The sequence below is a fragment of the Notolabrus celidotus genome, chromosome 6 (genome assembly GCF_009762535.1).
Source record: "Notolabrus celidotus isolate fNotCel1 chromosome 6, fNotCel1.pri, whole genome shotgun sequence".
NCBI classification, from domain to species: domain Eukaryota; kingdom Metazoa; phylum Chordata; class Actinopteri; order Labriformes; family Labridae; genus Notolabrus; species Notolabrus celidotus.
In genome coordinates, this window is record NC_048277.1 from 30680107 (window position 1) to 30690687 (window position 10581).

A 10581-nucleotide genomic window follows, 5' to 3' on the forward strand; every position below is an offset into this window, starting at 1 on the left:
CACGAGTCATTCTTACTTGCTGTAGCAAAGCTGTATTTTATGTACCCTGGCTCATATTAACACGCCTGATGCCCAGGTGTAATTCCATGCCTGTGGTTCTGTAGCAGCTGAGTCATGTTGAGTTTGGCCACCTGGGGGTCATTTTCTCATTAAAAAAATGTCCATTTTAAGAGTAGGTAGTCAGTTTTTCAGTTTCAGTTTCATTTGTAGCAGCTGCTCAAATCTGATTGGCCTTGATGATTTTTGTTATTTTTAAAGATAAGCATAGAAAAGGAAACATATATTTCTATATGTGTAATTTAGAACATCTAAAAACACATGCTGAATATTAAGATGCATAATTAGTTTAAAAAAAAATTGTTGCATCCCCATCCTCCCTCCAAGTTTCTGTTAACCTGAAACATTAGGACCTCCTAGGGGGTTGGGAACCCGAATTTGAAGAAAGCCCATTGTCCAAGACCTGCTTGTGTTGTATCAGCATCTGATCAAAATACATAACCAGGGACTGGATATTGAGGAAATCCTGGGTAAAAAAAAAATTGGGACTAATCTATTCATTTGATAGTGTTCAAATATTATTAATAAACCATGAAACCTGGATGTGACAAACCCTTTAAGACATCCTGCTTCTGATTTATAAGGTATTGAGTGTCAAACTAGTATCGTTTCAGTTCCAAGTATCATTGCAGTATTGTGGTACTAGAGTTAGTATCGGCTTTGAAGCCAAAATGTTGGTATCCAGACAACACTACTCACTACAATCTCAATTATGAGTCATTACATCTAAACACAGTTGCACTTTCAGCTTCAGACAGTCCCCATCCTCTACACGTGTGCAGAATGAACCTTTTGTTCAGCCGTGTTGATGCTGTTGTTTGAGGCCATCTCTCCAGCTCATTTTGGCTTTCTTTCTGAGTTATTGTCACAATGATTGGATTTTTGTCATTTTACTTGCTGGTATTACAATACACAGGATTCAATAGCAGCTTCAGTGCTGGTAAGATGCAAAATATGTAGATGTGGATTCTTTATTGTCTATAAGAAACACTCATTAAGGCCCTGCTACCCTTTATGCATTCCTTGGTCTAATAACATGCCTGCCATTGTGTACAACACTTGATGAGAAATATGTGATGGTATATGTCTGAATTACTGAACTTATTTTCACACTGAGATTGCTGTTTACATGGTGGCACCAATAAAAAAAAATACAGTAAACAGGAAATATAACAGACCGCTCCCCTCCCTCTGCACTACAGCCTCATTACCCCAGCTGAATGTAACATTGAGTGAATGTCAATGTTTCAATGCAGATTGAACCGACTCCAGTGCTGCGGCAGTGAAACTGTTCCAGACTGCAGCCAGACAGATGAGCTCTGTGGAACTGTTGTCAACATCCTGTTCTTCCAGCTTTATTTTTCCCGACTGCTCTTAGATCTTGACTTGCAGGGCGTCAGATGCCAGGCAGATGTCCATCTGCTGCTGCCTGTCAGCTGCCTCTTAACCCCACTGAATGTGACACAGCACATCATATTCGCTGATTTTAACAACATATCCTGTTTTTTTTTCACCAAAGGTCACAACTGATGTACGCGCCAGAACTTCTGCCACCGACAAAATCTATGTCGACACATCCTCATTGATGTCTCTGCAGCAAAAACAAAGCAGCAACAACTGAGCATGTTCCCCCTTCCCCTACTATCTCAAGGGACAAGTGCTGTTGTTGTTGATATGTATCTAAGAGCATAGGTGCCTAATTATAGTGTAAAGTGGAGTTGCCACCAAGACAGAGTTCATCTGCATCTTCCAGCAGAGATATTTCAAACATTTTAAGATGACATTATCAAGTTGTAGCAAATGAGGCTGTTGTAACAGTCTCATAATTATAACATCAACATCAATAAAACTTTGAAATTGTTTATGACTGTCTTAGTATCTTATTACGTCTTTATGAAGCCTCAAGACTCAACCGCTTTACTTGTGGCAACCATATTGAATTATGCATGACTCTGCTGTAAAAGCATCTGAGAGTAATAACAGTTTATTACTGTGTTTAAAGCTTTTCATGACATGTTTATGACAGCCTACATCGCCCTGGATAATGTCAAGTTGTCATGATAAACCTCTCGAGCTGCGTCAACGTGCCACTGAAGTGACATTAACCAAATGGCAATCACTTGTTGTAAAGTTTAAATCAGGGTAATGAGTTTTCAGGACATGGTTACGACAGTGTTATAACACCGCTTTTAAATAACAGCAGACCAACAGCATTCTGTCTGAGGTGTACCTTACTGCTTTATATATGGATCAAAGGTACAAACTAATGGTCCACGAAGATGAAGATATAGCAGAACAAACAGAATCAGACTTATGGAATAATGCAAAATGAATGGAAAACTTAAAGCGCTATCAGTCATATTAAGAAAAGACAAAGCAAGGGTGAACGGAGACGTTGGTTCATAAACTTCACAAATAAGCACAATTGAATGAATTACATGTTCCTATTGTAAAGTGTCTTGAGATAACATGTTTAATGAATTGGCTCTTTATGAATAAAGCTTGATTGATTAAACATTTCTAATGATGTTGTAGGTTTGACTATCTGCGCCACTAGCCCTGTTACAGACACATCAAGTCAAACAAAGACACACTGTCTTCTTCTGCGTGTGAGTTAGCGTGATAGGTCGACAACAAAAACAAAATTTTTTGATCAAATCAAAAATCACATAAATGGATGGGGAAGCTTTTTTAAGTGTCGGTAGAGTACCTCACTTTTTGATGGCATCTTGAGCTGCAGTAGTCACACACTGCAGCAAAGGCTAAAGGCTGAAGTCTTTGCCGTCATCATCTTCTGCTCCTTCTTCATCTTGTCTCTGTGAAACAACTGTAAAGAACCACTACTGCCCCCTACTATGAATCAGTTGGATACAGAGTATTACTTTGTGATTATTGTTATAATTTTTTTTTAAGACGTTTACCTCCAACTCCTGTATAATTGTGACAGCACTAGTTGGTTTGAAAATAAAAAGAATAGCCGATATTCATCTTCATAGCAATTCTTACATTCTTTTTGAAATAACTCCTCTATTTGTAGTGATAATTCCCTTCTTGTGTCACTTCAATAAAATTAACATCTCATTGAACCATGGCTGCTAAGATGGAAATTTTACACTACAAAAACAAGACCATCAAATTGCACTTTTGGGAAGTGTTCAAACAAAAACTAGAACAATTACCAAGTATATTCTTCCAAAATAAACTTCCAAAACTTTTTGAAAAATAAGTGGTTGGATTTATGAATCATATTTAGTGTGAACATTTCTAAATATACTGAAGCTACATATGATTCTATACATAATAATAATAATAATAATAATAATAATAATAATAATAATGCATTTTATTTATTGGTGCCTTTCAAGACACTCAAGGTCACCTTACAAATGCAACAACAATAAAGCAGACTTAATATGAGAGCGGACTATGAGATACAATATAAATAGAACCACAATGAATGCAATAATGAAATGCAGTTAAAGGCACGAGACGTGTATGATATGCAGTTCTAAACAGGTGTTTGCAGGATTTGGAACTGGGAAGAGAGTTAGAGTATGAAGTAGATGTAGAGTTCAGGAGACATGGGGCTGCACGGCTGATTGCTTGAGATCCCATGGAGGTCAAACGAGCATGAGGGACAGTGAGGAGCATGGAGGAGGAAGACGATCTTGACAACATTGTTGAACAGTCAAATGTATCTTTTATACAAGTAATGTACATTTTTGTGAGTTAACATTGATCTTAAATTGTGGTAAAACAAATCTCATGAGGTTAACAAAGTCCTTGAACCTGCCATCTATTGTGACATCTCAGGTTGATGTGACTGATCTGCAATTCACTTCATATTCAGCAACACATTAAGAAGTTGAAGCTACATCTGGGCTTTTATTTCAGAAATAAGTCACATATTATTTAGCTGTAAAGAAAAGACTGTCTGCTCCATTAATGCCCCCGACTGACTTCGACAATGTTTTATATATGCATGGATCATCTCCGTGCCTTCACTCTCTGGCTGCTGTTTACCATGCAGCTTTGAGGCTCATTACAAATCTTAAAGCCCTGACTCATTGCTCCCTGTCTGCTCTGGTTGGCTGGCCTGCATTGTCCACCCATGGACTTTCCCAGGGTGTTCCTCTTTAAAAGAAATACTGAACTTACTCTGTTTTTTGTTATGTAATTCTGTTCTTTTGAAAATGGCTGGAAGCTATAAGGTTTGCACTCTGTGACCCATTCACAAAGGACTGTTTTTGCTTTTGGTTCCCAGAGTGCATCTTGACTTGGGGAGACTTTTAGGTATGCTGCTCCTGCTGCTAGGAATCTGCTGCAAGAGGCTTTGGGTCTGAGGGAGCTGGTTTCTTTGAATGTTCGAACGGTAGATCTAAGGCATTAAAGAGCGATGCATCAGGCTGAGATACTTTCTTTTCTGTTGAACTGTCTGTAATTGTTCTTGGCTAGAGCATTTGTAATCTCACTGAGACTTTCCTGGTTAAACAATTGAATTCACATATTATCTTGACTAAATGATAATTGTATATTATGTTATTATTGGTTATAATGAGTCATGACCATGACTTAATAGCATGGAAACCAAACTGTGATTAAATCAGTGGTTCCCAAAGTGTGCGGGAGCTCCTGTGTCTGGATAATAAGTACGAAACTATTGTCTTGACGTTGGAATATTTTTCATGGAGGAAAGACAGACAAACATGCATACAAGCAATGGTGTTCATTCAAACACAAAGCGCAAAGAAGGTACATTTGTTGACGTGAAAAACGTCTGAATCTCCTGGAACCAACATAGGTGACAAAACCTGTCTTACTCTTGGATTCACAGTGGTGGGAGATGACGAAAGACCAGTGTTTTGGGTCTAACAGTTACCCTGATAACTAGCGGCTGTCTGCAAGGTGCATCCATGGTTGTGGCTGTTACATCAGATGTTGATTAAAGAGCAACATCCATCACATTTTACAAAAACAAGAGTTTAAAGATGCATCTTGTAAGCATTCTTCACATCGTGATTGAAAAGTAAACAAAGAGACATGTGCAAGGACAGCTAGGCATCCTTTTTCTGCCAGTACGTCAAACACAGACCCTCAAAGTCGCAAGTTACCAAGGGTCGCAAGTGAAACCACAACACCAGAGTGTATTTTGTGTCTGAAAACTCTGGCAGCTGACAGTTTGAGACCCAACAAATTAAGACCACACTGAGAAACATTACACCCTAGTCACAACAATAAACCACTCAGGTTTTTTCACAACACCAGCAAACACATACCTTTGTGAAACCTACTGTGTGTCAGTGAACAACAAAGCACTCATTCATACAAAGTACATTCAGGATCCTACATTGCGAGACAGCACATGCTTATTCTGGCAAAGTGATTGCAACTGCATTTGCTTTTGGTGTTTTGCAAAGAGAAAATAACATAGCTTGATGTTTTAATTTGACAATGTGACCAAAAGTGGTTGATAAAATGTAAGTTAAAGAGATTGTAAATGGTATGTATAATGCCATATAATCTAAATGTCATGAAACATGGTTTGACCGATAGATTTGGGAACCACTGATTTAAACAAACCCTAGGAAGGGAGGTTGTTGCAAGTTTCACAGGTTGAAAGCCCTCTGGTACATGTTTGAGATTTGGGAATATATACATACAATTGACCTGGCCTGTCTTGTTATAAACATGACTCCTGCCTGGCTGGCTGTACATGGAGATAGTTTGTGAAAAATGCAGCTTGGTAATCCCGTTCCACACCGGCCCAATGTGTGCGCTGCAGTTGTGCCTGTGGCAGGATCATGAATTCATCAGATCTCCTGAGTCCATCCTCCTCAGTCTGCTGAGTTAACTTTGATATATTCTGTCTTTCTGGGTTTTCAGCATGGTGCTAATAAGCAGAGTGTCTGACTCTGAAAATTTCTGGTTTCTTAAAAGTGTTTTTTTGGCTTACAGCGCTGGTATTTCCTTATGCACATGCTTGATGAAAGCAGAAGCCCAGATCAGAAAAAAAGGAAGAATAACACCCCTTTCTCTAATGCTGGCTTGGGTATTAATTTGTAAGGTTATGCTATGTTAAATGTTAAACTCATGCCTTTGCAGTATGTTCTTAAACCCTGCACTGGTTCAAAGACAGACTATTTGGAGAAGCATATATAGAGAGCATGAAGCAAAGTCATAAGTTCAGTGGGAAATTAGTGCTGGAGGAGTTGCTTTTCCTTGTGCTCAATTATTCAGTCGCTTGTGTCTCAGTGGTTGGGAAAGTCAGATAAAACTTGCGTGTTGGAAAACATGGACTGCAGCTTTTTGAGGTAACACTCAAGAATAGCAGAGTAGAGCTCAGGAAAGCGAGCTAATAGCTGGTCTTTCCTCATTACTGCTCCACCACTTCCTTCCCTGTTTTATTTTGTTTTTCTGAGTTTCCGTCCCCTGTGCGTGTAATTAGCTCTTGAAGCGACAGAATATAACCCTCTGCAAAGGCCAACTTATCCATTAAGAGATAAGTAAATAAAACTAAAACCGTCCTTGTGCCAACAGTAGATTGCACCCTCATGATAAGCTATTAATACATTTTCTTAGCTTCCCCTGTGTTTTATTTTCTACTTGATTATAATTTTTGCAGATGACACTTTTCCACCACTCCAGGCCTTGCGTACACAGGTGTCTCCAGGCAGAAACAGTGAACAACAAACAATACAGTTTGAGAAGAATGAATTCAAACTTTTAGACTCAACCTTGTTGTGAAGCACCCGAGCGAATATACTGTATATTCAAACTTCGTAGGGCAAATAAACAGCAGACTCAACACTCCAATAAAAAATGTATGTTGGAGGCATTCTTTATAGTTTATTATTCCTACCAGGGGACTCTGAGCATGCTCCATAAATTACAAGCACCAGACAGCAGAAGAGAAACAGCCTCACTGCTCCATCAAACGCTCAGCTTTCTTGGAAGGTCACGGACAACTTCATCATCAACAACTAGTGCTCTTGTGAGATACGCTGATGTTTCCAGTTCCGTCAGATTGATGAATTGCACACCCAAAGGGATGGACAGTATGTTAGAAATTTTTGTATCCACTTTTAATATAAACAATGAAGTGTGTGTATGCAGTTTGGCAATGGAAGTTCGGTGGAGTGCAATAGTTTGTCAAGCTACGGGGGGGGAGTAATCACCAAAGATCACAATCACTTCCTAAACAACTGACTGTGGGGAACAACTTCAACATCCATGTGATGTCAGTGAGTGGATAGAAAACAAGAGCAAGTGGACACATTTTCAGTGGCCAGATGTTTTTGGTGGAGAAACACACCATATATACACCAAAAGGATATCAAGCACACAAGTCACTGGATGCTTATGCCTTCATTATCTGTGGTCATGTATAGACTGTGTCCAAAAATCACTTACAACTCACTTCACCCAAACTCAATGTTTACAACAATGCATTGTGAAAAGTAGTGTAAAACCAATGGCCACTAACTGAGCAATATATCCCATCATACAATTCCTCTTCTGGACAGAATGACTTGAATAAGAGTTGGAAGAAATCAAGCGGTACCCTCTGGTCTCAAAATATGAAGCCCATGCGGAAGTGTTATAAACTGCAGTACATCGAGCGTCCGCTTGAGGCTGGCTGCAGAAACACAGGAAACCACATACACACCCATTCAAAAAAGACATTCATTACAGCATTAATAAACATGTTTACAGCCTGGTTCAAAAAACGGCTTCAATCTGAAGAGCTAATTTCTCAATTGACACGCACTGTACGGGGATGAATTTTTTTTCTAATGGGACAGTTCAGAATTTATTAACATTAAGAGTTTTTCCCCTTTAAGGACATGACTGACTTGACTGACAGGTGGGAACAATAGCTGTTGGCTCGGAGGCTCAAAGGCCCGCCTCTTTACCTCACAGGTTGAGCTCAGCATTTCCAATATGGCTCCCGCCGACGATCGACTTCAAAACAACACTTCAGAATAGATGGGTGACGTCATGGATACTACGTCCATTATTTATACAGTCTATGGAAGAAACACATAAAAGTTTATGCTACATTGATCTGTGAAACCGAAGCACACATTGCTTTGAATTGGTTTCAAATCTGTAGGGAGTCTGTAGAGCTCAAGTCCATGGTTAGAATACCAATTCCAACAAATGACCACACAACAGCCAGACACTTTGATGTAAGTAAGAGTTTTCTGAAGTGTTTAAAGCATGCTAACTTGTCTAGATGAATGGAGCAGCATGTGACTTCTCTTTCCAAATTGCGTGTATATAATTTTGATGCTGTCAGCCATAAACAAGTCCGTTGATTAGGACTGCAGGTCTTAAAAGATGCGATCACACTGTCTTATCTCTCCCAGTTTTAGGATTCCATCAAGTTCTTTCTCTACAAAATCATCCAAACAGTGTTTCAAATGCATCACTTATTCATCAACATTTTCTCATGCTGAAATAACTACAGCTGAAACCCTGAGATGTGAAGTGGATTTGTGGTGAGAGGAAATAGTTCCAGAAGAGCTCAGTATCACTCAGAAGCACTCCAAAAGCACAAAAGGAAAATGAGATGTGACTTGCATAGAGAATTTTTATCAAGAAACAGACGGACACAAGTGGATGTGAGATAAGTCCCTGTGCAGCATCATTTTTTCTGACATCTTTCTTTGGCCTGGCTCAAGGCAGACTATAATATCCTGCATTGCAAGGCCAAGCTGAGCAAGGCCAGGCTGCAGGGAGGCTGAGTGTGACTGCTGTGAATACTGCCGTGCCAGTGTTTGTCAATGATGTATCGTGTGTAGCATGAGGCAGCAGCTCTGGGGTAGATTACTTTCCTAAACAAGGCAATGGTCTTAAAGGGTGAGTTACTGCCCTGGCTATTGGTTTCTCTTCCACAGCCCCCTGACAGCAGTAGCATCTTAATACTGGCTACCGACCAAGGCAGCAGATTCCCTGCCAAGAGGCAGTCGCCGAGATGGTCTGTCGCTACAAAAGCAGAGCAGAGACACACAGAATAACTACAGAGATAGAATACTGAAGTGAATTCCACAACAAACTTTATCTAGGTTTGTTCTTTGTTTCAGGCTTCAGGATATCATGAGTAGAAGATTGTTTTCTGTGATGGGGATTTTCAACCCATGTACCACCTGGTGACTGTTTTTAGAAATCTCTGAAACCAACACAGGTCTTGAGAATGACAACAGCCCACCAGCAAGGTGATCTGTAGGACAAAGACAAAGCTTTACCTCCACTAAAACATCCACAAACCTTACAAACCCGCATCGACAGATAATCCATTCTGTGGTGAAAGAACAGGCCACCTGATGGGAGTTCAGGGGGTTCAGTTTTCTCTTCTTTGCTCAAGTATCCTTCAAAGTTTGTTGGAAACAGAAACACTTACTTTCATGATAAATAAAGGGTTTCTTCCTTTTAGCTTTGTCCATCTGAACTTATCCCAAACATAACTAAGAGGTGTTTGACATTGAGATAATTTTATTCTAGTATTTTGATAGAGCCTGAGCAGGAGTTTGCTTGCAACTTCCAATTGACTGTCCTCCACCAGTCTTGTGAAATAGATTTGTAAAGTATTTAAAACAATTGAAAATACCAAAAAAATAAGTGACACATTTACATGCAATTAAACATCTACTACATACTAGCCCATCGCAACACAGTCCATAATGGTTATCTTAACATAAGTCCTGCCTCTGAAGACGAAAAAAGCTAATGATAGTTCAGGACTTTTTGGTGGCACCTGGGCTGGCCAATCAGATTTCTATGGGGGCCCATACCACCCCTCTGAACACCTCTGAGTTCAACACCTTTCTAGATACTCCCAGGGTTAGCAAATACACAACCTAGCATGCTCATCTCATTGTATTACATGTTGGGAACATTTAAATGCTACCAATGTGTAATTATAAATTAAAATTTTTAGGATAACCAAAATTAATTATCCATTAGAGCTAACAATAGTGGCTATCTGATAACAACTGTACACATTTTCCTTCATGCTCTTTTTTTGGTCTCCTCCAACTCATGAGAAAATATGCCATGGTCTCCAGCTTTTCAATGTTTACACTTAATATCTGGCTTGTTGCTAATTGTCTGCTGTTTTGTACAAGGAAAGGACTGCACAGGGTTAATGAGATTTGCAGGCTTCAACTTATACCTCCCATACACTAGAACACTGAAAAAAAATGTATCAAGACTCACATCTGACACCCTGTCACACGTAAAGACAATATGTCAGCAAGTCACATACTAAAGATTTTGCGAAGACTGGGGTTCTTGCAGGGTCACTTACTACAACTAGATTCATAGCTCCATTCAGGACAGTGGTTAGCTAGTTACCTAGCAAGCTCAAGCACCACAGGTTTTAAAGGCTGCAGCAATTTCTGTGAACTTTTTTTCCCTCTCCACTCTGTTGTGGTACAAATGGGAGGACATGTCAAAGAGGCATCCCTGCTCTCTCTGCAACTCCACCAGTTTACCTCCCTTTTCCACAGTCCATGTTCTTTC

General features: G+C 39.6%; 1 long non-coding RNA gene across 1 annotated transcript; it reads left to right on the forward strand.

Moving 5' to 3' along the window:
• The first annotated feature begins 420 nt into the window (after nucleotides 1–420).
• Nucleotides 421–1919, forward strand: LOC117814872. The gene is made up of 2 exons (XR_004631660.1): nucleotides 421–527; nucleotides 1577–1919. It is a non-coding gene; the product is annotated as an uncharacterized LOC117814872 (long non-coding RNA).
• Nucleotides 1920–10581: the final 8662 nt, after the last annotated feature.